The 25,554-nt window shown below is 39.9% G+C and overlaps 1 protein-coding gene and 1 long non-coding RNA gene across 7 annotated transcripts in view; one reads left to right on the top strand and one right to left on the bottom strand.

The window, feature by feature from the left end:
* Positions 1-25,554, bottom strand: part of CSRNP3 (cysteine and serine rich nuclear protein 3) — a 112,170-nt gene that overhangs the window by 34,055 nt on the left and 52,561 nt on the right. The gene's annotated exons all lie outside the window — the stretch shown is intronic.
* On the top strand, positions 14,563-20,813 carry LOC142414446 (uncharacterized). Its single transcript, XR_012777083.1, has 3 exons — positions 14,563-14,880; positions 19,951-20,106; positions 20,557-20,813. It is a non-coding gene; the product is annotated as an uncharacterized LOC142414446 (long non-coding RNA).

The following is a 25,554-nucleotide window of genomic DNA, read 5'->3' on the forward strand; positions in this document are numbered from 1 at the left end:
CCACAAAACACATCTCCTGAAACTATAGCCACAGACCCTTCAAAATCACAGCAGTTTCAGTCTTTATGATATTTTGGACAGTAAACAGCAGGAGAAGCACGCCAGTGTCTAGCAGCATGCCGTACTAGATAGAACTCCACACATACAGGTACTCCCCACAAAGTGGAAATAGCTGAAGAGAAGTCACTGAGGTCTTCTTGCTGTTTTATAGTGATATTTCCATTTCAATAGCCAATGGTGATTATATTACAAGGGAGGTGCAGTGCATCTGCTGATCCTGTATGGAATTAGAAAATGCCTTTATACTTGGGGGGGTGTGCAGGGAGGGAATGGCGATGGAGACGCAAATGGAACTGCAGCATCGAGTTACTCATCCCAAAGCTGAGGAGCCTGTCCGACTGCTGCAGTTGCCAGAAAGCACCTGGCATGTTACTGCCTACGCTCTCAACCTCACAGCTGTGGAACCCTTAACAGCCTGCCTCTGGGGAAGTCCCTCCCCAAAGCAGCACAGCCTCTTGCTGACGCTACTCCACTTTTAATGTGGTAACTAAAGTGTTCATCAGCCAGAACAAGGAAGAGAAAGTGAGCAAAAAACCGTACAGGTCTGAAAACACTTGTGCACTCGGTTACTATTCAAACAGATTCTTCCCAATTCCGAGTTACTGATTCCCAGAACGAGACATGGATTCCCGTCAGAAGGTATCCACCTCTTGAGAGTAACCTACAGGGAGCACTGGTCCCTGATACGGCCATCTTGAGCCTGCTCTGGGAACTGGTGCCAGATTCCCTAGGGCCAGAAAACAAAAGCAGGGGGTGTGATGTGCAATCTCGACAGGTACGTGTTGCCACACAACACAGTATGGCCACCACCAGCCACAGTCACCCCCTGCAAGGGCACAGGGGCAGACAAATGGTTGACTACTGTCTGTTGACTGAGAAATAGTTGCTTTCAGTTGAGAAACCAGTAACTTTTAAATGACTCCAATGTTCTTGTCTTTGACCCGTCCTTAAATCAAAACCCCTTTCCTAGAAGGCTCTGCCCATCTGTCACCAAACGGACTTCTCCAAAGGCATCTGAGCTTTTTCAGGGTCTCACTTTCTCACTTTGAAGCTCCCCTAGCATAAAGGCCGCTTCTGCATACCTAGCAGCTACCGAGATTTGAGATGCCTGAGTAACTTCATGTCCATGTCTCCCTAGGAGCCTGAAACTTGGTGTTCTTCCAAGCAAGGTGTCTAAGAACAAAGGCAAAACAGAGTATGAGTGCAGAGCATGTTGAGAAGGAAAAGGGATGGGAAGGTTAGGCCAGGGATTGTTTCTGTACCCAAAGGCTGGTTAATACAGTACAGCACTTGGCATGCTACCTGTGCACGCTCTCTTTGGACTATGAATCTCGACATTATTTTCTACACAGTGAAACCATCTCTACCTAAGCAAAGGACTAGGGTGCTCTCCGCTAAACTTCAGCTTAGCGGCAGCAATTACTGAACAACAGATTCAAGCTCTCCAGCATCCTGGTAAGTTCCTTAGCTGTTAAACTACTGTGTAAATTACAGGAAACCCACTCAGCGGCAGATCTTTACAAGAAAGATGTTTTAAGAGGAAGAGGGAGCTACACTCTGTCCTTGAAAGGGAAGGTTTATGCGCCTGCCTTCAGGAGCAGGCACTGGACTGTGACTGTGGAGCACAGGGAGCTTCGAGAGCAAACAGCTGAGCTGTGGTTCCATACTGAGGGGTAACCACCTGGACGCTGGGGATTAAAACATGTAACTCTCAAGCAATCTAACCTCTAATTGCCTTGCTTCTTATTTCATTAAGGGGACATGACTTAGGGACTAATCCCAAAACCTTACTCAGAAGTAAAAGACCTGTGGTCCTCAATGACCACAGCCTATCCTTACTAGAAAAAAAAGAAGTAGTTCTGCTCCAAGAGAGTTGTTGGAAGGACAGGGTATTTTACAGCCATCTCGACACTGCTGGGGAACAGACGCTCCTCCCTACAGTATGCTACTGGACCTCTGCATAAGTGAACGAGCTCCGCTGGCACTGTAATTGGGCCTTGTCTTCAAACACGACGGGATTCTGATCAATTCTAAAACACTTTAAAAGGAAATGTTTGAAAAACAAAGCAGATGTATTAAATAATAGGATCTCTGGGGGAATGATAGCTTGGCTTGTTCATTTTCAAAATTCTTTTTCTGAACATTGATCCCCCTCCCCTTCAATAAAAGGCACTTGGATTCCTTTAATTTATCTTCTGGTCATCTTAAAATCAACTAGGCTCTCTTAACACCCTTAACTGTATCTTTAAAACATTAAGTTTGCATATCACAGCTAACGTAATGTCAAGATTACAATTTAAATATTTAGTCAGAACTTCCCTATAAGGAAATATACCTTATACTATACAATGCTTGCTTTAACTGAGAAAGCATTAACACTTGGAATTAGAGTGACACAGTATTTAGTTGTAGCCTACACGCCTTCTTTCAAAAATATTTCCAGCCATTATGACTTCAAATGCAGAGGAAGTGAAGTGTAAGTGTCAACAATGAGACTGCCAAGGGGATAGTCAAAAGAAATGGCTACAACAATTTAAATGGCTAAATAAATATAGGCTAAAAGGCAAGTCAAGGGTAAAGATATAAATTCATACTGCCTCTGGCAGGAATCAATTATGCTGGCTATTCTGACCTCTAAATATGTTCTTCTAGAAAGGGGAACATGAAGAGCTTGTTCTTATTCTCTCACTTTGCAAGTTTCATACATACCTTTACGTATGTTTAAACTTGGCAAAAATATTTCAAAAGTAAAAAGAGACAAACTGTTTTCTCTGCATTAAAAAATAATAATAATTTAAAAAAACCTTGCAACTACAGTGGTTGAAAAGCACTCTCACTCCCAAGAACTTTAAGGAAAAGACGTGAAATTTTTAGTGGAGACAGCTCTCCAATATCAAAGATGTGCCTAAACACGTGACAATTTGCCTAAATTAGTCAGTTTTTGAGAATGACAATAAGGACTGAATAACAGCACAACGGAAGAGGTAAAACTGGAGAGAGAAAAAAAGATGAGGAGGGATTGAAGACTTAAGTAAAAGGTCATAAAAAAACCTCCTTTCCTGCAGAAGTTGGACTCTGATCCAGAAATAACGAGCTTCAAGTTTCCTTCACTGTTTAAGAGTAATATAAATGAAACAGCAAAGCCATGCACTGTCATGATCACTGGAGGCCAGTTATAAAGGAGAAGGTAAACAAAGCAGATATAAAAAAAAAATGGGTGTCCTGAAAGTTGAGTGTTACCATGCAGCAGGTATTCATCTATGCTATGTATCTGAACATACAGCTAAGGATTTGCATGAGCTCAGCTCACTCTGAACAAGCCAGCACAATCAGCAAAGCAGATCAGTTGTACTAATATACCCAACTTCTCAGCAGAAAAATTTGTGAAGCAGAATGCTGCCCTAATACAGTTAGACCATTTGCAGTACCCTTGTGAAATGTTATTCTTAGCTTCAACAGGCATCTCTGAAGTGTAAATATACATTGCTTTGGATATCAAAATAAATACACAGTAAAGGGTCATATGATAGCAAAAATTATGCTATTTGCCAATTATTCATTGCTTAGCTCTGCAAATTTTGCTGCTCTACTAACATAGGTTTTCTTTTGTCACACACTGGTAAAATTTAATTATGTATACATGTTTAACGTAGATGTTTAACATGGCTTAACAAATATTGTTAGTAAGAATTCATCGCATAGGTAGCATGAAAAAATGGTCTTGGCTTATTATACACCAAATCCTGAGATATTAAAGAACTGCCTGTGCACAGCCAGCAGCCATTTGCGTTTCAGTACTGCTGCAGCGTTATACAATAGGCATGCTCAGCACGTTCCCTAATGGAGACTGTTTCAACTTTCCTCTCCTTAATTCAGCGTTCAAATTCCAGCTTAGCAGATTATTTTGTCCAACCCGATGCCTTTGTCTTGTCACATCCACCCCAGAAAAGGCACAGCTGCAGGAATACCTTCTCCTACGCCTATACAAGCACTGACACAGACCTGGGAGCTCCAGGAGGCTCCAGGTTTTCAGTGAGGGAGAACACAGAAACCGGTGTGGGGCCCCCAGTGCTACAACGCTCAGATCGTGTTCTTCCAACTTCAATAACGAGTCATTTAAAACTTACGGTATGAGCTTGGTTCTTTGCATCTGAAACTTACAAGCAACCAATCGAAAGATTTTGGGTTGATGGGCTTTTTATTTTTTCCTTTTTCTTTTCTCGTTTTTTAAACACCAAAACCATGAAAATCTCCCATAACATCTTGGTTTTATCTTTGTAATAAATGTTAAAATTAGAAAAAAAATCATTAACCCAATTCCCTAATACCCTCACAGGGCTGTGCGCATTTTTAAGGCACCAAATAAATATTTGGCACAGCTATTAGTAACAACTTGGTGGTAGACTGGCGTGTCTGGTAGCCCAAAACACTTCTTGAAGAGGTTACTCTGTGGCTTTTTTCTACTAGGAAGCTGAAAGAGAATGGTAGAAACTAAACAGCAGCTCAAAAATACCAGAAAACCTATTACTTTCTTTAGCAGAAATATTTGAGGAAGACTGTATGAAACAGGCCCCTATAAACAAAAACAATTTTGGTCAGCAGGAGCCAACATTCAATTGCCACCGATGAAAAGAATATAGCTCCATGGCATGAGAGTAAAATCATGACTTCATTCAAGGCTTGGCCTCAAGTGAAGCCAAAATTAGTAAAAAGATGTTTAAGTGCATCTTTCTCCCTGGAGAATAGAGTCAATAAAACTATTCGTACTGGAAAATATAAATTATTAATATCTACTGGAAGGCTGTGATGTTTTGAAACTACTATCTTCAAAAATAGCTTTATGGCTATAATAATTCAAGCTTGCTATCTAAATCAAGGACACTGCACAACCAACATATAATGTTACAATCTGCAGGTTTAATGCACACCCAAGACAGTCCTAAGTAGGCATTCAGGCCCACCAAAAATGACACTTAAAAATAAAAGACGTAAAATTAGTATTTGTTTCTATTATTTGCTTTTTGACTTGTCACCATACATGGTGTATCTATTCAACCAGGAAAACCAATACGTTTATTCAAAAAACCCTGAAGATTTTTAGCAATAATATTATTTCAACAATAAACACTGATGGGGGAAAGTCACCAAAAAAAACCCATAACATGCACAACAAATTACTGAATGCAGTAAAGAGTGAATTTATACAATACAACAACTGATAAGACTCCTCCTGCCACTGACACATATGTAGAGTCTTGACAATTCACCTTCTAAGAAAAGGACAAGGTAAAAATAAGCTACTCAGTTATCAGCTAGAAAATTCAAGCAGAATTTAATTTCAAATTTACAAAAAAAAATATTCTGAGAAACTAACAGAAGTTGATTCTTTATAGATTTGCATCTTCTGGATGGGATTACCTGAGGCACCGTAAGGGGTTTGGTTCACTGATGGTCTTCCCCAGGGACACGGTGTTTAATGCATTCCTCTGTGTGGTTACTTTGATAATCAGGCATTTAGTCATAGTGCAATTTTTTTTCACTGGTGTGAACTAAGAGTCTCTCTCTTTTCCATCTCACCACCCATTTGCACAATACTTGAAGAAGAGCTACTACATCTCTTTCAAGCTCAGCTGAAATGAGGTAACGGGTTAAAAAAAACTAAGAAGGAAAATATGATAGACACATTGGACAACATGATAGGCATAGAGAAAGCATAACTGCATAAGCCTACTTTCCTTAAGAAATCAGTCAAAAACATCAGCTATACTAAGATTTCAAATTCCCAAATTTAGTGACCACAGCTTCACAGAATGAGATGGTTGATTTTTATGAAGAGAGACAAAACATGCGTAATCAATAAACTAAAAAATTCCCTGTAAGCCAGGAGTCTTCTCAGTAATTTCAATAACTAACAATCACAAAAAGGTGGGATTTTTAAAGCGCATATTCAATTACAGCCAATCTTTCCAATAGTAACTTCATATTTTTGGCCAGCAAAAATTACACATAGGTCCTTACCTGTGCGCATATACCTTTGCATACTCGACACAAAGGCACATGAAGGAAGGGGATATGGCGTTATCACAACATGAATGTGTAAAGCTACGGACCACAGTAAGACTGACCTAAAATTAGATCCCAATTGTGTTAAAATTGAACGTCGACTCTCCTCTTTTTTGTAATACTAAAGAAAATCTGGAGTTTATGGCTGTAGTGACTTGGCATCATAATAAGCATGTCTAAAAATCCCTTTCAGTTCACTTTATAATTCAAAGCTGGAAACTCTTCCAGAAGGCTGACAGAAGAGCTGCAGGTCTAATAACAAGTATGTACTCATCCAATTCCCAAGGCACTCTTGTCACTGAGACAGTGATGAATAGAAACTAAGCAGCTAGCCCATTCCCACAGCATTGCCTGACTTGTAAGCACCTTATGACCATTCAACGAGATCTCAGCCAGAGGACTCTGCTGGGACAAAATTAATTATCTGCCCTACGCTCTCCTGAAATGCACTGCTGTGACGGCATGTGGCTTCCACTTGCAACCCGAGGTATTCTTTTTATTTGACATATTTTATGATATTTTGCTTTATCAAATCTCCGATTATTCTGTCTTTTCCAGGGGAGCTGAGATGATAAGGTTAATACCCTGCAATTTTCACTTCTCCATTTTATTGTTAAAAGATGTTTGTTTAGAAGTAAGAACGGGTGAGGAGGGCACAATGGTAAACAACTGAGCAACTTAATTGAAAGCTACGAAGTTAAACCTTGAGCTACTCTGAAAGTGAATGGTTCAATAAAGACTCTGGCACTACCAGAGAGCAAAACAAAGGCAGCTCTGCAAGCACTCCAAGTCCCCCCAGAGTCATGGGGCTTCCCTCCCCGCCATAATAAAATACTTGAAGACAAAAACGTTTGCTTGAGAATAGCCTGCTCAGCTGTCACAGTTCATGTTGGAAGCAAGCAGTGCTATCCTTTGTTATCCACGCTAAAAACAATGAATAAGTACATTTCGTGGCTTTCAACGTTTTTTTTGTTTGCCCTTTCACCCCCGCACAAATGGCATTTACTAGAGATTGCTATCGCTTAGGAAGTACAACTGGAAACACGTGCAGTCCAGCTTACTTTTTTAACATATTCATGCTACGTTAAAAGGAGACTTTGTTCAATTACAATGAAGAACAGATTTCAAATCACCGAGAAGCTCATTATCAACCTCAGATCCCTATTCAAAAAACGCCAACCTCCTCCTGAGGTCACGGCAATGCCAGCCTACTTCACCCTCCCAGAAGTACCAGGGGGTACTCTCCTCAGGTGGGAGATGCCCATGGGCGCCGGAGGAGCCCTGGCCCCCACTCACAGGCACCCCAGGGAGATGGGTGTGAAGAAGCAGCCCCTTCCCCCAGCTGCCACCCCCAGCAGGGAAACGGAAGCCCCGGTGCTGGTCTGTCAGCCTTTCCTTCCACACCTCGCGTGGTCGTGCCACAGCGTTGCAGAGACACCGCAGCGGTTCCTGCTGCTTTCAGCAGGCAGCACCTCTGCCGCAGGGTGCTACAGATCCCCAGCCCAGCTTTGGACCGGCTAGCCGAGGTACTGACACCAGAACAGCTGCGGCAGCATGGAGCTCAACACAGACCAATTTATCCTGATTTGCAGCACGGATGAAAAACATGACTTATTTATAGGCATGCATAGAAATGATTTACCAGTATGAAATAAATAAATGTAACACGACCCCAAATTCCTCTCATTACCCTCGAAGGGCCACAGAGGCTCATTTACTCTGCAGCCTTACCCTACGTAACAGTATCACTTGATTGCATTTCCACATCAAAATCCAAGGACTACACGGGATGGTGAAGCTACAGTCAGTAAATGATGTTCTCGTTCCTGCCCACATCCCTCAGAAAAACTGATGAAGGCCAGGCTCCATACCATGTAGCCCAGATTTCCCACTTCACGCTAGACAATAAAATAAATACGCAAATCCCTATTGCTTACGAAAGAGCAGGATACTAACCAGCCCCAAACTGAATCAGGATGTCAACTTAAATATTTCATGAAGTGACTTATGAAGTAGTAACCAAAAGCCCTCTATCTTTTCATCAGAAAGCCTAAATGCAAGTGGTCCAACACATTTCGATGTTAAGTTTTAAGAAGTATCCTTGCTTGTATTTTTGCATTTAAACATACAAAAACCTGAAAAACTCAAGCAGTTCCTTTCTCTTTTATCCCTAATTTCGCTTCTGGACAACTTACATATTAAGCAGATTTTCCACCAAATTTTTATGGTGATACACATCTATGTTCTTCTTCCCATTTTCCCTATTTCATCATGGAAAAAAAGATATGAAGTGATGGAGAACTGAAGCAGAGGTCCTAGAAATGCAACCATTTTTGGAGGGTGGGGGATAAGGCTAGAGGAAAGCAAGTTGTTGGGAGAGAATTATATGTAAATCTGAAAGACGAAAAAGCCTACGGCTTTCTAGATTTTTTTTGTTAACTATTATTTACAACTCCCATTTATAACAGGTTTCCTTAGAATACTGTATCCATATTAGTAGATAGATAGAGAAATTAAAGCCATGCTATTTATCCCAGAGCTGTTTTAACCTAGTAAATATTTTTTGCTTGTATGCATTTGTAGATGAGTCATATCTGTCTTTTATCTACATTCAATCCCTTGTTCAGGGTCAAAAAACCCTGCAGAAGAGCAATGAAGCAACAGTGATCAAAACTCACCAGTAGGACTTCAAACAGAATCAGCATTTTAAAGATGTGATGGTGTTTGGTCATGTTTTACTGAGGGAACGGCATGTTTATAATCCAGATTTTCACAGCATCGTAGCTGGTTCAGAGCAAGGACAAAGACACATACTGTCAGGCTACATGTAAATTTATCTTTCAGACAGCTTTACCAATACCTGCCTCGCTTCAGTATGATCTTCCATCTGCTTGTGCAGGGGGTAAAAAACCCCTAAACTTCAAGGTTCAGTTACTAGAAGTACCTTTTAAGAGCAAGTAAGAGTTTTAGATGGCAGAACCATCTGCTGCTATTTTGGGGAAAATATTTAAGCTTTGGAATGAATTTCCAAACATTTGCCACTATGTACCCTAAACCATGACTTAGATGTCTTCAATTAATATTAAACTTAAACTTTATTATTCAGCTGTTGCATCTGTCCAAATCAAGGTGTTTTTCAACAAAAGTAAATTCCTCTTTCCAATAAACAAATGAGACCAAATATCTAAGACACACAATAAACAACGTGCATGCTCAAACCCAACCGTTACATGCCAGACTCAGGCTTCTCAGATCTAGAAGTAAATTAAGACTAGTAGAATTAACACTGAACCTCAGTAATACAGGAGATCAGAATCATGTCTCTGCCTCCAAAATGTCTGATGCATGCAGAAAGCTTTGGTTCTATTTACGGTGCTTAAAGGAGCTCAACATCCAGCATTCAAATTGCAGCACAAAATGTTTATATAAACCACAGTTTCAATGGAGTTTAGACGGGGGAAAAAGCGTATTTCAGAATTACTGTAACTTGGCAGCAACACAGAACACCTGTTTGCTTCAGGAATTCTTTAGATTTTCCTTCTTTAAAGTTTTTTAATTAACTTTATACTGGGAGTGCTTTAGAACACGAAGTGCCTGATCCACAGGAAAAATGTGTAGTTTTTTGTTTCCCGTGTGCATATATGGAAAAAGACAGGTGTATTCCAAAGTTGTGATTCCACTGCAACAGTAGGAATGCTGTTCCATGGGGACGTTCCTATTGTTATTTTAGTGCACACTGTTAATTTTAACTATGTACATACTGACTGTAAGTACCTAACTGCCTCATAAATCTAAACTTAAAACCCGCTGTACTCATCTTAGACAAATACGGTAATTACACGATAATTGCATGACTATACACTGCTTTATTTTCTCCATTTAAATGAGTGTAGAATGACACATTCAGCGTATCTCATCCAACCTGATGGTAAATACTGCAGGCGTTACTCCAATTTTACCGGTGTTCTCTGTTAAACAAATTGCTAGTTGTGTATGAGAAGTATGATGAAACAATACTTTAACGCGTCCTTTCAAGTCTATTGTCTAAAACCCGAACAAGCCTGTTTTCAGAGAGATGCCAAGCTGTATCTGTTCTTTTCTACAGAATTACTTTTTGTAGGAGAAATGTTTTAATACCGTGATTGCAAAGCACCTTGACCGGGCTTTTGTAACTGGAAAATTCCGCGCTTCGAGACAGACCGAATTTCTGGATGTGAAAGGGCGCCGGCCCAAGAGCCCGCTGCCACGCAGGGCCACGCACGCATGGCTGCGAGGGCGGCTCTCGCTCTGCGCGGCATCCAGCGAGGCGCGGGTCCGCCCCGCTCCCCCGAGGGCCGAGAAGAAAGAGCGGGGTGCGAACCGCGCCGTTCCGCAACCGCGCCCCGTGCCCGCCGGGGGACCCCGGGGTCCCAGCACCGCACCGACACCGCCCCGCAGCCCCCGCCGCCCGCCCCCTCATTTCCATGGGCCCGCCCCCGCCGCAGGGTATGCCGGGCACGGCCCGCCGGGACGGCGGCCCGCAGGGGCGGTCGCGCCCCCCCTCTCCCCCCCCCCGCCCCACCTCGCAGCGCGGCCGCGGCCGGGGCCGGGGGCCCCCCCCGGGGCCAGGCGGCAGCTCCCGCTTCTGCCGCCGCCCCCGGCCGGAAACGGGCGAGAGCCAGCCCGCCGCCGCCGTTTCCAAGGAGACCCGCAGCCCCCCCGGCTCTGCAGGCAGAGCGCGGGCTTCCTTGTGCTCTCCCCCTTTCCCAAAGCAGGGCGGCTCTAAGCCGCGCGGGGCTCGCTTCGGCTCCGCACGTGACCGGGCAGCGCCACTGCGCGGACACAACGCGAGCGCGCCCCGCGCGGCCGGGGGGTTCCGCGAGCGGCCGGGGCCAGCCGCCCCTGCGCGGCCCGGCGCCTGCGGCTGCACCGGCAGTTACCACCCCTGCTGCCACAGCGGCGAAATAAAGGCTCTCCGGCTGGCCAAAGGGGTATTTCTAAAGAACGCTTCTCCCTTGAAAGCCTAAGTTCGCATGAAAATGACGTCCTGTGCTCTACATTTTATTTCTTTTTTCCCCAATCGCTTCCCAAGGGTCAGCCTCCCCCCTGCTGAAATGCTCTCCAAAAACCAACAACAGATCTCTTTCTTTGAGGCATCACCAGCGTATCTAGTTCGTGGTTTCCGAGTGCTGGAGAAGAAAGAAAAACACTACTAGAAAGAGATTTATGGATAAAAACTTTTACACGGTTAATTTCCATGCGATGGGATACGACAGAGAAATTAAATGTCTATCCCTCTGTAAGACAAACACAGGCCACTAAAATCTTTGGGGGCAGTTTTCAAAAAAAAAAAAATATTATGTATAATTAACTAAGAACTACTATGAGAAATAAATACTTGCTTGAAAAATAACAACATATTTTGCATTAATATTAGAGTGAAAGAAATGCAGAGGGTTATAATGCATCATTCCTGGGTGTATACAATTGCATTAAAAAAATAACACAAAACATCACTTTCAAAATAATCCAAGAAAAATGTGGAGAAAAAACCCCAAATCTAAGTGCACTGTTAGATATGCTCCAATGTTATATTATTTTTAACCAAACACAGACACTACAAATTTCCTACTGAGAAAGAATTAGTCTTGAATACATAGCAGAATAATAGATTGTTGTTACTAAATATTTTATGATATTGGTAAATGATCCATCTAGCATAAATTTAATTTTACTTGCTACCCAGTTTTTCATGCACAATTGAAGTTTGAATTGCATAGGAATAATAGTAAAAACATTTTTACAGTGAATCTGATCACAGAACTTAGACAATTTATTTAGCTTGGTATCACACTGATGTGCATCCTTCCAATCCCACCTTACAAAATGCAAAAAACCCTGGCTTTACTAATAATAAGGAAATAGCAAAAACCCCGCTTATATTTAAAATACTGAAGTGTAATTTAAAATACTGAAGAATCTGTAACGCAACTGACCTGTTCAAATTGTTGTTTTTCCAATCCATGCACTGTTTTTATTAATTAGGAACCAAACCAGATTGATCATCATTTTATAACGTTTGACATATTCACTGTCTTCCTAGTTCCAGCAGAATCTTCTTAAATTTCCCAGCACTGTTTTATTGCTGGTACCATATGCTTTATTGTTCAGCCACAAGAGCTTCGCTCTGCACAAAGACTCATTACCTACTGCTTGCTGAGCAGCTTCGGGCTCACTGAGGCTGCCTGTGTGATCACATGGGAGTTTTGTCTGAGGAAGCCAGGCATGCCACTGATTTCACCGGCTGTGGATATTTTTATCAGCTGAGGTCTACTATGAGGAAGGAATAACAAATTCTAAAGCTTCTTTACCTCATTAAGACAGCAGTCGCTATGGAAATCCCCTCAACTTTTTTTTTTAATTATTATTATTACTATTACTCCCATTGTAACACAGGTTCAAGTAGAAATTCAAGAGAGTTGTTAAAAGTAATTTTTTCTTGCGGGGAGTGGCAAAACACATTCATTGTCTGCATCGCTCCACATACAGCGCACACTGAAATTAATATTCTGAAGAGGTAATATTTTGCCAACACTTAATCTGTCAGTGTTTATCCTTTACGTAGAGGACGAGCTTCTGAATGAAAAACTGTTCCTAAATAGGAGCCCCTTGATTTAAATTTGTCTCATCAGTCAAGGGCATTATCCTGTAATCTTTGGTCATAAAATTAGTTTTGCTGGTTTCAGTGAGACTACTCAGGTGAATAAGAATTAGCCATTTGAGCAAGGATTAGTCTCAAATCCAAATGACAAATTACATAGTACAATGAAGTCTAATCTCTTCTTGATAATAGCTGGTGATACTCGAGGGGTTGGATTTTTTTTTTTGGGGGGTGGTGGGGTGGGGTGGTGTGTTTGTTTGGTTTGGGTTTTGTCAGGGTTTTTTTAAACACAAAATTCTAAATTTAAATAACATTTTATATTGGTTAAATACTTAATATTTACCTAAGCATTTTATACGGGAATAAGTGAATATCTATATTCAAAATTGCAAGAGCACTACATAGAAAGATAAATATTTAATGATTTTTTTTCACTGATATCGGGGATCCATTTTGGAATATTTGGAGATAGCTTAACTCCTACTGCAGAGTGAATTCCCAGAATATTCTAATTTATAACTCTTAACATACAGCTAGTGATGATAAACGAACATCTCTTCTCCACCCTGAAAACTGGTACTGAACACATAATTAACCATAATATTAACATTGCAAAGATGCAGCTATTCTATGAAATAGTCAATTATCTCTGGAATAATTCATAGCATTTTTTAAATATAAGACGGCAAAAAGAAACTGTTTTCTCATTAACATTCCACAAATGAAATATCTACTTATTCTCTTTAAGATCTCCCTCGTTAGAATAAATGACAGCTTGTTGCTCATTGTTGGCATTATTCTGGTCCTATAGAAGTCAGTGGAAGTTTTGCCACTGATTTGCATGGAAGAAGGGACAAGCGTGACGAACACAGATTCATGCCCTTTACTGTGTCGTCATGCAAATCAATGACAAAACTCCCCCTTCCTTTATTGTTCTCAGCATCTTGCTCATCATGTATTATTAAGGTTTTCTAACAGTTGATATGTGGTCTTTATGATTACACCAAATTATAAAAGATGGGTAGTAAAGGATTCAGAATTACCCACAACTAAATCCAGTGATGAACATCTTCTAGACTCTCACATTCATTTTGTTTAATAAAAAAATGCCATTATCAAGAATGAGTGTATTTTAAAGTGCCACCATTTTTATCTACCCAAAGACGCGGACCGAGCAGATGGTTCGTGGCTGAGAACCTTCTACATCTCTTAAGCAGGAAACACTACCACGTATACATTAATGAGAAGAAACGAAAGCAGACTAGATGGGTTGCTAACGAACAGCTGGTTTAGCTACAGCTATGCATATTTTTTTCCCTTGGCGATATCATTGATGATGTCATGATGCCAGTGTAGGAAGACATAAACAAAAGGCAGGCATTTTTGCTGCAGTAGCACTAGGGGAAAAAAGAAAAAGCGAATGTTTGACAGATGGAAAGAACAAAAACTGATCAGGAAGAGAGTACTATTGTCACATTTTCTGGGTGTCATTATATACGCTATGGAGCACTTCTCAAATCCTGAAAGGATGTTACAGGAAAACATGTTCAAGGACACGATACAGTTAAACCAGTTAGCAGGAAAGTGCTGTTTCTGCAGGAGACAATAGCAGCAAGCAGTCTTCATGCTGTACGAAAGGCAGCCTCAGTTAATCAGTTCTTCAAGGTTGGGAGGGGAGGGAGGCGGGAGGAGGGAAGCTTCAATCCTCCATAGTGGAATTTGGGATTTCCTAATTCTAACTTGACATTTTTAGGTAGCTAAATTATATTCCATCCCATACTCTCTTCTTACAGGTTTACTAAATAGAAAGGAAGCCTTTGTCAGAGCCATTTTGTTGAATTTCTGCGCAAATACACTATTGAGGGGAGTGCCTTTTTGCCACCGTGAAAGGAGTTAAAGATCACCCAAGAGTTTCACAGTAGCCAGAACCCAGACCTCCCTTGTCACTCCATAGTAAGAGGAGCTCCAAATGAGACAATACTTGCTGGTACCCACCCTGTAACAGACAGGACTTCTTCAGGAGAATCTAAATTCACCTCTCTCTGAAACAACAGTGGAAGAATGATATGCAAATGCTTAGCAGTCTCTTCCACCGAAGGCCTCCCATGGGAGTCGAGGTAAGCAAGGGCTCTCTCTTCTCTAATAAAAGGTTCCTTGTGAATCCAAATGAAAACAGAATCAAGAACCTGCTGACAAATTGCAAATAAGGGTAAACTGTCAGATCCCACATCTGCTTTGTAGGAAAAGCAACCCACAGGAACATTCTTATGCTTTCCCATTCCACAGCAGCTACGGCAAAAGGGCACTGCTAAGGAAATTCGGACTCTGAATCATCTCCATCATTAGTAAGGAATAATTATGTAAAGCCTGGTTTATTCTACCCTATATGCATTTAAACTTGAGTACTTTTACACAAGTTACATGCACTGAAATACAGATCTTGCACAGAATTGAAAAACAAACAAACAACAAACCCACAACAACCACCCCAAACCAGCCATATATCACAAAACCGACTAAGCCTATGATTTGAACTTCAAATCATTCCCACCTCACACAACTAAATTATTTTGTTAGGTATTGAGCTTAATCTGCTGTTCAGTATCCTGTATCACAGTTGGATGAATCAGATATGAATCAAAACAATTATTGGGACAGCACCATTAAATTTCATGGAACAAAGAGGAGGAACTTGCACTCAATGCCTTGTTACTCTAAAGGGCTGAATCCTGTACCTTGCAATAAAATGCAAGAGCTCCTATTTTTCCAGGTCCATCAGAAATGCAACAACTTCCACACCAGCTGAGAAAAAGAAATGGCTGAAACTCTCTTTTGCAGTCTAGCACCAAAAAAAGATCTGAAGTCCGGGATTTATGAAACGTGTTCAGTGGAACATACATGCTCTACTCCAGCTTTTAGAAACAGCATGGTTTGCATGCCATGGTTTGCATTTTATGAGCTACAGCAGCAGCAACTCCAAATGCCTCAGCACTGGCTTTCAGGTTTGGAAGTAGATGGTTTGTGATAACTCCTTTGGTAAGATCTATAAACCTTGCCCACTGCAAACTTGCACCCAGCATCCTGAGTTCTAGTTTGAGCTCAGGATGAGGCATAGGTGCAAACCTCCCATGGCACTCTACCATTACAAAAAAAGTCCTACAGAATTAAAAATGCACATCTATGAGAGAAAACGGTGTAATATTAATTAAAGTTCTCCACCTGAAGTTACTGTCAGTAACACTGGGGTAGGATGATCTAAAGTATAAATTCTACCTATTTCTTTCCAGACCAAATATAATTTAATCAAATTAATTTCCTCACCCTGGCCCCAAATGTCTTGCTTTCTCTGGATACATCACAGCCACAGCTAAACTATCTTCAAGTAGTGCCACATGAACTACGCAGTTCCAAATACTGGGACTTGATGGATTTCAATAGCCTGCCAGAAAGATTAACATACTTTGGGTTCCTGAATTACACAAATATGAAAAACTTACACATTCCTAAATGACAATTTCAACAAAGAAGTACAACCATATTTTGAAATAAAAGTCTAGTCAGTGAAATGCAGGAGAACAGACAAAATCTATTTGAAAGGTAAGACGACATCCTCAGCTCAACGGATGGACAGAGAAAGCAGCTTATAACTGAAGGACTGACCTGCGAGAAGCTGTTCTGATTTCTGGCACCTTAGCAATCTCATCCCCAAACTTCATACAGTGACCCCTAGCATGTCAATGTAAGGCTGCCAGTGCCACCCTTCACTCCTACTTCTGGCACATTTGCCCTGTCATGTCAATTTGAAGGACACCATGTATAGTTTCCTTTCTTTCTGACTCTTAAAAAAGTATCTCCTTGGCCAGGAGCAACTCCTAAACCATGTGGTGCAAAGCAGCCACAGAGTAACAGTGAATTCTCTTTACACATACTATGAGGTATACAACAGCATACCACTTCCTCGTGATTTTTAGCACAACAGCTCTTGAAAGCAACCTCGTTTTTAATGATACATTCTTGCTACATCTTACAATACATCTTACAATACCTTCATTTTTGTAAGATAAAACCAACCTCACCAGGGTGATATCTCAGAGGAAAGTGCACTTCATTTCAGAAAATACCACTGAATGGTACTATGCGTTAGAAGAGTTACTGCACGCGAACAAAAATACTTCTCTGTAGTAAACATACAGGGTTTCTTTCTCCTTTCGCAAGCTTTCACAAAACTGCTGGTTAACTACCAAAACCAAAGAACATACTAACTTTGGCACGCAAATTAATGACTGGACGTGTACAGCAAGCAGCAAAAGAGTCTCTTGACTGCTGTTGCATTAGATGATGTGAATAATGAAAGCAATTAATTTTGCTGTAATGCCTTATGCAAGGTCCAAAACAGCAGCAGAGCATGGAGTTTCCCCAATAAAACAAAGTTCTATTTTAAAGAGCAAACTGCTTGTTACCTTGTTAAAAAAAGAAAATAAAAAAAGACTTAGAAGAAGAGGGATACTTTAAGAAGAGAGATTGCCTGTGCTGTCTTGTATGTGCTTCATAAGCCAGCTTTGCTCCAGCCAGTTTCCATGACAGCTCAGACATAGCAACATGATCCATGCCGGGGAGTAATTCAGAACTACAGAGCTATGCTTGGTGCAGTTAGAAACTGCAAGACATAAAAGAAGAAACAAAGGTGCTTTTTCATTTTTAATTATCTGACATACTCCCTACTCCATCCCTTTTCTCTTGCTTGGTTACTAAGCACACCTTTTCTCATAGTACCATTTTCCAACTTACAAATTTCACTTGGCTGTTGACCCACAAAAAGCTTAAAAATAAATAAAATTAAGAGATATTTGAAGCAAGCATGATAGCTAGTATTTTCTCTTTTTCTTTTTCTCTAGCTGTTTGGTTCTTCTAGTCCCCCTTACACCACAGCAAACCAAGAAGAAGTTTACTGAGTCAACGCAGTTGAAACAGGAGTACAATCCAGTCAGGAGGAAGCAGACCATCTTTCCTTACTGGACTGGTCAACAGAACTTTCTAAAGCACCACTGTAACCAGCAACCTTGCCGCATTCCTCACCTTCATGATTTCTGTAGTGGAGCAGACAAGCTCTTTAGATTTTATCTTCCACCGGAAGATGAATCTTTCATTGTTACAATCTTTGAATTTGTTCCTGTCTACCATAAACACAAGTATTTTAATTCGAACAGAGACAGACATTAAAAAATAATACACACAGACAGATCTAAGCAGCAACGTAAACAGTTTTTCACATTTTATAGCAGTTAGTAGTTTATGAAGCATCCCAACTTACAACACAAGACATTTTGAATGCACTGCTTGGAATAAGATACATCATGGACTTTTATTCTTATAGACGAGAAGATATCTAAATTCTAAAATAAAGTCTCTGCCTTGAATTGCTGAACATCAGTTTAGGGTCTCATTCCACAGGAAGTGAATCTGCTGCAACACTTCTTCCCGCCTTTGTACATCCCACATACCACCTTAGATCTCTCATTTAAAGCTTAAAAGGACACTGAATTCTAGGTTGTATGGTAACTTTTCACTGTTTCAAATAACCTTTAAAGCCTAGAAACTGATTCTCCTTTAATAATTCTGTCCATTTCCATTTGGCCAGCATTGATTTCTTTCCCTTATGTGTATCCAGCAGAGCTTGAAAATAAATTTTATTTACTTCTTTTTGTACCAGCATCACTGATAACATCAGCACAGCACTGGGAATTTTATTGCTTATGTTAAGTCTCCTCTACCAGCAGAACACAACACATTTTCCCCCCATATGTTCCATGACAGCAGACTACATTAAGAAAGTAAAAGTATTTTGAAGGAGATTCCCCTCCTCATACCCTAAAAACAAGGTAATAATTTCACTTTCCCTGAAATCAGTGTTAAAGAAATTAAATGAAAAATCCTATCATATCTTTTAGCATCCAAAATAAATTTCATAGCATATATATAAGATTTTCATCAAGTTAAAACCTGAGCCACAATACTCTTACAGCAAACTTTTTACTATGTCATTCTAATGTTCTAAAGCTTCAGAAAGTAAGCCCCTCCAATTCAGGAATATGCTTTCTAAGGAATGCTGACTGCCATTTCTTTCATATAGGAAGAAGATCAATTAGCAATATTTAAATAACCACATTCATATTAGTAAATCAGTGGACAGTTCTAGGATGCACCGATATAAATCCATGACTTCAATGATCAAAATGGCCTGATGATTTACAATTTGATTACACAGTTTTCAACTGGTGTTCAAAGACACAGTGTTTTCAGTCTAACTTTCCAAGAGTACAAAGGGTAACTGCAGTAGTCACATGCCCCGAAACTGTGCAAGGATCAACATTTCTGCAACATGCTCAACTTTGGAAGTTCTTTTGTAGAAGTGGTAATCAAGTGACTGTTTTATCTAAGAGTTCTACCTAAAAGGCATCAGCACTGAAGACTTTTATTAGAGAATTTTAATAGCCCAAACATCTTTCAGGATTTCAGCAACCTTCATCAATTTTTTTTTAATTAAACTGCTTGATAGCTACCAGCTGCAGGACTTAATGTTCCAGTTAGATTTTTGTTCACAGTACTAAGTAGATACACTTATCACCTGACTGAAGTACAATAGCCACGGGCTGAGCATGTCAGGCTACGGTCCCTTAAAGACTGAAGGTTTTCAGCCTCTTATGTTGTGTTGGTGCACTTTCAGTAAAGTCTTCCCCCCCCCCCCCCCCCCTTTTTAAAAATCATTATTCAACATCTTTTCCAGTGAATAGATTTTAAAAAATAAGTAAGATTTCCAACCAGGGTTATATTCAAATACTTTGAATAAGGCTCACCAATTTATGGCACAGACAAAATTTGGACTGTAGGGACCACTGATATCACCTGATAGGAAGTTCCATCATCTGACAGTTTCCTATGTTGCAGAAAAGAAGCAATTACTACCTCGGTCTGATTTTTGGCATCCCTGCATTGAGTGTGGTTTCTCAGCCAGATTTATCCCATTGGCCCAGCATCTTTAAGCACTGAGGATAATGTGTCTGTCACAATATTTTTCCTTTTAGGAACATGAGGACCCTGTTTATTTCTGCTATAATAAGTGGAGATAATACTAGTCTTGTCAGATATTTAGAAAGAGTGTAGTCAACGTGTCTGTTTTGACCTTCCAGGTTACAGCAAAGGTGCAAGCTGACAGCACCAGCTGTCATTTGCTGTTAACAGACTTTTACCAGATCAACAGCTCCAAGCTCATGGAAGAACTCACCAGTTTTGTGACTGAAGAGCAGGAAGACAAGGTCCTTGGCTGTCTCGTTCCATCTCCTGGGGTGAGTGGATTTCAGTGACCCTACCGCTGCTCTAGCTGCCTGCCTGGAACTGCTCTCCTTCTGCCCTAAGTCCGCTGTTGGTAGCGGTTATGTAAGTCTCCAGGATACAGGATCATAAATGCAGACTTCAGCCATTTAAGATTGCAAAGATTTGCCAGGGCCAACTGTTCTACTTTTCCAGAGCAAAAGACATTCTCACTGCCCTGGATGTCTTGGATTGAGAGACAGGAGTGGCCCCATTTACAGGCAGAAAACATATTTCGTGTCATTTACAACGGCAATGAGTTCATAACTGTGCATTGTGTATCCTGTGGTTTTCTCATTATCTCCAGTACTGTGAGAATTCCTGAAAAGTTGTCATATTTAGCTTGTAACATAAAACAGCAAGACTTGTAACTTAAAACAGCAAATTGGTACATACTCTGTGCTGATCTTATTCTTTTCCTGCAGTTGCAAACAACTCTTAAAAAGTTACATCCATAATCATACTGGAACAGACCCAGATCAGCAATTGCTACCCTTGTCATGACATTCAGCATGTCAAGCAATGACAGAGGCAGAGTTTGCAGGGAAAAGCAGTATCTTTAAGCAGACAAGCTGAGACGACTAGGAAAACTGAACCTTTTGAGGACATGAGAAAGGGCTCATACACACAAAAGCCTGTCTATTTTTCTAACTGTAGAAGTTAATCTAATTAAAAAATACTAATTTCCCAACAAACCTTGCCTGGTGATTATCCTTAGATTATCATACCACAATAATGACAGCATTAACAGCCTTAAAAGCTATATATAGCCTCAAAACACTCTCCGATATATAGCCTTAGAAGCTATCTTAAATGTCAAGCAGGAAACAAAGGTGGGTTCAAAGAGCTAGGATTGCAGAGAAAACAAAGAGGTATCACTTGTCATCTCATAACAGTTATTTTTACATGCCAACTGAAAATTTTATACACATAATGATAAAGGTGAGGTTTATAAAAGAATTTAAAAGCCAATGAAATACATTTGCAGGAACTGCTCCAAAACATTAGAAACAGCACGGGAGTTGAAAATTTTAAGAGCTACCAATATTAATGAACACTGACAGGTAAGTGGAGAGGAAAAGACCAAGAAGAACTTGCCTCTATTTCAAGAGGCAGAGGCAAAGAATATACATTTATGACAGTAAAAAGAAGTGTGATGCTAAAGGGGATACAAAGAGATGCATCAGCAGGTCAAAGTAACATCACCTTTGAAGCAGCGTTAGATATACGGGAGAACGCAGTAAGAAAGCATTTGTTAAGGCCAGGATTTAGTGGTACTTGAGATGGCAAATGCTAAAAAGTTTGCGTAAGATTTTTTTGCTTCACAGCTGAGTTCAGTTAACTATCTTGGAGGAGAGACAAACTGCTCACTGGAAAATGATCTTATAGTAAAACTCTGAGAGGGATACATCTATTGTTAGCATAGACCACATAAATGAACTTTTTCCCTTTTTTTTTTTTTTTTGATTAGCCAGAAAAAGTACAGATGGAAATGAAAAGGCCACTCAAAATGTAACTGTATAGAAAGGTGTAGGATGGGGAAGGAAACAAAAGTGCTTTTTCAAAAATAAACTGAGTAGCAATTAGAGGAGTAGAAGAACCAAGAGTGGAAAAAAAACACAGGCAAGCCAACATTTCAGAAGATGAAAGATGGTAAACTCTTGAAGATGGGTTGTGGAAGATGAGGCCAAAATGTTTATTTTGAGATCTAGGAAATACATTTGTATTTTCCGTATATAGAGAGAAAATAAGGCACATGGGTCCTAAAGTAACTGAATGACAGAGTAAAGTAAATGAATGAGAATACCAGAAATACCATACTGTGACACTGACTGCCAACATTTGCTAGGAACATAATTCTATCCATTAAAAAAGGAGTAATAAAAAGCAATTCCCTTGCATCCAAACCCTCCAGCAAACTCAGAGGTACAAAGTGTAATGTGCACTGAGCAAAAAGTGGAAGATATGAAAGGTATCACTTTGCTACACAAAATCAGAATATTTGGTGAAAATATACCAATGACCTCAGACTACTATGGATAGGGGTGGGGGAAGCCAACACCCAAAATACTAGACAGGCTGACAGCTGAGTCAAATCTAGCCTGAACAAGAATTGGAGTGAAAATTCCTGCCTGTCCACACATCCAGTGTTTTGTTCAATTTAAGCATACAAACAAGGTGACTCTGCTAGTGGTAGGAGCACTGGAACCCTCTATCCAACACCCAACCATTAACCAAAGCCAAATCTTCAGAGAACAAAGCCAAAAATTCAGAGGCTCACATATACATTAAATGTCAAATACAATGTAGGGGAATTTTTACTAGACAGTGAGTAACCAGTGAGGACTCTCAAGCCATAGCCTGATTGTGTACAATTCAACAGTAGAAATAAAAGCTAGCAACAAATAGCATGCATTCTTATCAGAGAAATATTACAAAGAAACTGCCAAGCACTTATTAATTGCTACACAACTGTTATTTTCACTATACAGGTGTTATTAATACTTTTAACTAACAGTTCTATTTCAAAACTTTTCTCTGGATTGTAAAATGGAGAATCTATCTAGCTGCTAGCATTGGACTGGCAGCAGAGACCTAAAATCAGTTTCCCTGAACAGTTAAAACCCTGAAAGCCATTTTTAACGAGTGATTTTGTGAGACCTCGAGCAGTTTAACTATTCCATGCCAAGCTTCTCCATATGAAAAAAAAAAAAAAAATTCAAACATCATCTTATTGTTACTTATCCCACAATTGCGCTCTTAGTGATTAAAAGGTATGCTTCAAGACCACCAGTTAGAGGGAATCTGTCTCATTGAACAAGTCAAAATTATTAGAGGAAGAAAAATCAATCAGGACTTGTTTTGCACTGTTGCCAATAACAAAATTAAAAACAAAAAAAAAAGGAAAATTATAGTGGCAAGTCTGAAAATTTAAGCCTGATACGAGCTTTACAATTCTATTTCTAAGTAATAGCAGTAAGTGGATGGGAAAGTACTGTTTCTTCTCATACAGAGTGATACCCGTCACTTGAATTTACAAAAAAAAAAATTCTTCAGATAGGAAAAATTTAAACCATCTACCATTATTTTAGTACACACAAAGCAGTTAAAAGCCATTTATTTCTCTTCTCAAAGATAAGCCCTACTAATTGCTCTAGTCGTGGAAATACATTCTGTGGGAAAGGATAATGAAGACTACTTGTCAACTTGGTCATGTCATTATTTCGCTGCACAATCCAAACAGTAGAGCCTGACCCGTTCCCAGCATGCTGAATATCAGCCTACAGAAAAGGACCCATGCATAAGACATTCTGACCTTTCTTGCTAGTTTCTTCTGACCTTTCTGACCTCATTAGACTGCTATAAAGAAAATAAAGGAGCTGTTGGGTACTCTTGATGGATTAGAAATAACAAGAATGTGTCTAGGACTTACTTAAGTACTAAACTGGACCACTGAATTATAATGCTTTTCAAACAATTGAAATTATAATAGGGATGATGATGAAGAAACAGAGGTAGGGAGAAATAGATTGTTAAAATATTTAAGTGTGAATAATATGCTTTTTTGAAATTGTTCTTCAGTATCCTTCACCATTTATTCTGCTGTAATTTTAGATGGTTGGATTTTTTAAGGCCCCATTTGAGTGAGAACAGATATTAAAAGACAATGGTCCCAGCACCGTTATTCCCATTAAGCATGAATATAACTTAAGCACCTTGCTAAAAGAGGGCTTTAATCTCTCCTGGCCAGATTTATTTAATGAATTCTTCAAATTCCCAAAGGAAGGAAACTCTAGAGCCTAGAATACAAGTCTCTGAAGTCCCTGTGTCCCATTTCAAACACTACATCATATTATCAACACAATCTGTATCTTCACAGACAAAAGGGTAGAGATACTATGAAAGTACTTATTCTTTACATAATACATACCTTCTCCAGTGGAATTACTTCAGATTTTTAAACTGGTTCCCAGTCCTGAAATGGACAACTTGGGCATTTTTATAGCTTACATAATAAGAAGTACAAAATGTACAAATTAATTTTGCTCTCTAAATACTGGGGTTTGCCCTCTCCAGTAAATAATTTTTTTTTAGCTAATACTGGTTTCTGAACAAAACTCTCAGAATAGAAACCACAGCTCCACAACTTACCATACAAGCCTCTAGTACTATGAGAGAAATTTTGCAGCAGTTGTTCTCCAAGGTGGAACATGGGACACATGCCTTTTTATCTTTTTATTCTGTATTTCTAACTTCTTTGGAGAAAAGTGCTATGAGGGAATTTATAGTCACATAAATCTTCCAAGTTCCCATATATTGGGATTCTGATTAAAACCTCTTGTACTGAACCACTGGAAAATGTTTAAGGGAAGAGAAGAATTTTTCTTCATATGCTTAACTACTCCTAAAAGAAGACACTAGTAGGATAGACTGACCTCAGCCAAAGGGTTCAGGCTTTATTATGCTATGCATTAAAATGCAGGCACCATCACATAAAATTAAATTATGTCCTTTTAAAAAATAAGACTATGCCACTTGTTCCTGAAATATCCTCTGTTCAGTTGTCCTGCAGTTTTATATATCCTGGCATGGGAAAGCTGTTGGATTTGTGATAGTGGGAGTCGTCCCCTTCAGCAATTTATAGCCTTTAGTAAATCTCTGCATGTCTCACATCTCTCCTGTGCTAAGTGAGTACACATGCTAGCACCAAGCCAGCACCACGGAAGAGGATGTATATACTGCATTTGTGCAGTAACTCTCACCGGGGTTTATCCCCACCAGCTAAAATGTCTTAAAGCAGCCACTGGATCCAGATACTGTGATACAGCACAGAGAGCTAAGTTAGATAACACAGTGGTTAAAAAACAACTTAATCAGGTTTCTACTACAGATTTCACAGTTGTTATATCTGGGCAGCTGTTCCAGCACAATTAGATTAGTGATTTATGCTGTCCCTCTGCTCCCTCCATTTAAGACAGTGGACTGAGACTTGAGTATGTACTTTTTTCATCCCCATCACCATTCAGACCTTGTAAATGTGGAGTCATTTCAAGAGTTGTAGATGGGGTTTGGTTTGGGGTCCGTTTGAGGTTTTTTGCTTTTTGTTTTCCCTTCGTTGTTAGCCAGAGATTGGGGTGCGGAGATAAATGGTGGACAGGAACCTTGTGTTTGGACACGGAAAGAAATAAAAAAAAAAAAAAAATCAAGAGCAGAATTGTTATCAGCTAGCAATTCCTCCCTCTTATGTATGGTAGAGACAAAATCTCTTTCTTCAAAATTGTATCTGTCATCTTACAGGTATGCAGAAATTTCTATCATTTGTCTGTTCTGTAACTGAAAGAGAAATTCAAATCCAGTAATATTCAGAGAGGGGAAACCACTCCAGAAATGGAAAAATGGCTTTGCTTGATGCACCAAAGTGT

The sequence above is a fragment of the Mycteria americana genome, chromosome 9, assembly GCF_035582795.1.
Source record: "Mycteria americana isolate JAX WOST 10 ecotype Jacksonville Zoo and Gardens chromosome 9, USCA_MyAme_1.0, whole genome shotgun sequence".
NCBI classification, from domain to species: Eukaryota; Metazoa; Chordata; class Aves; order Ciconiiformes; family Ciconiidae; genus Mycteria; species Mycteria americana.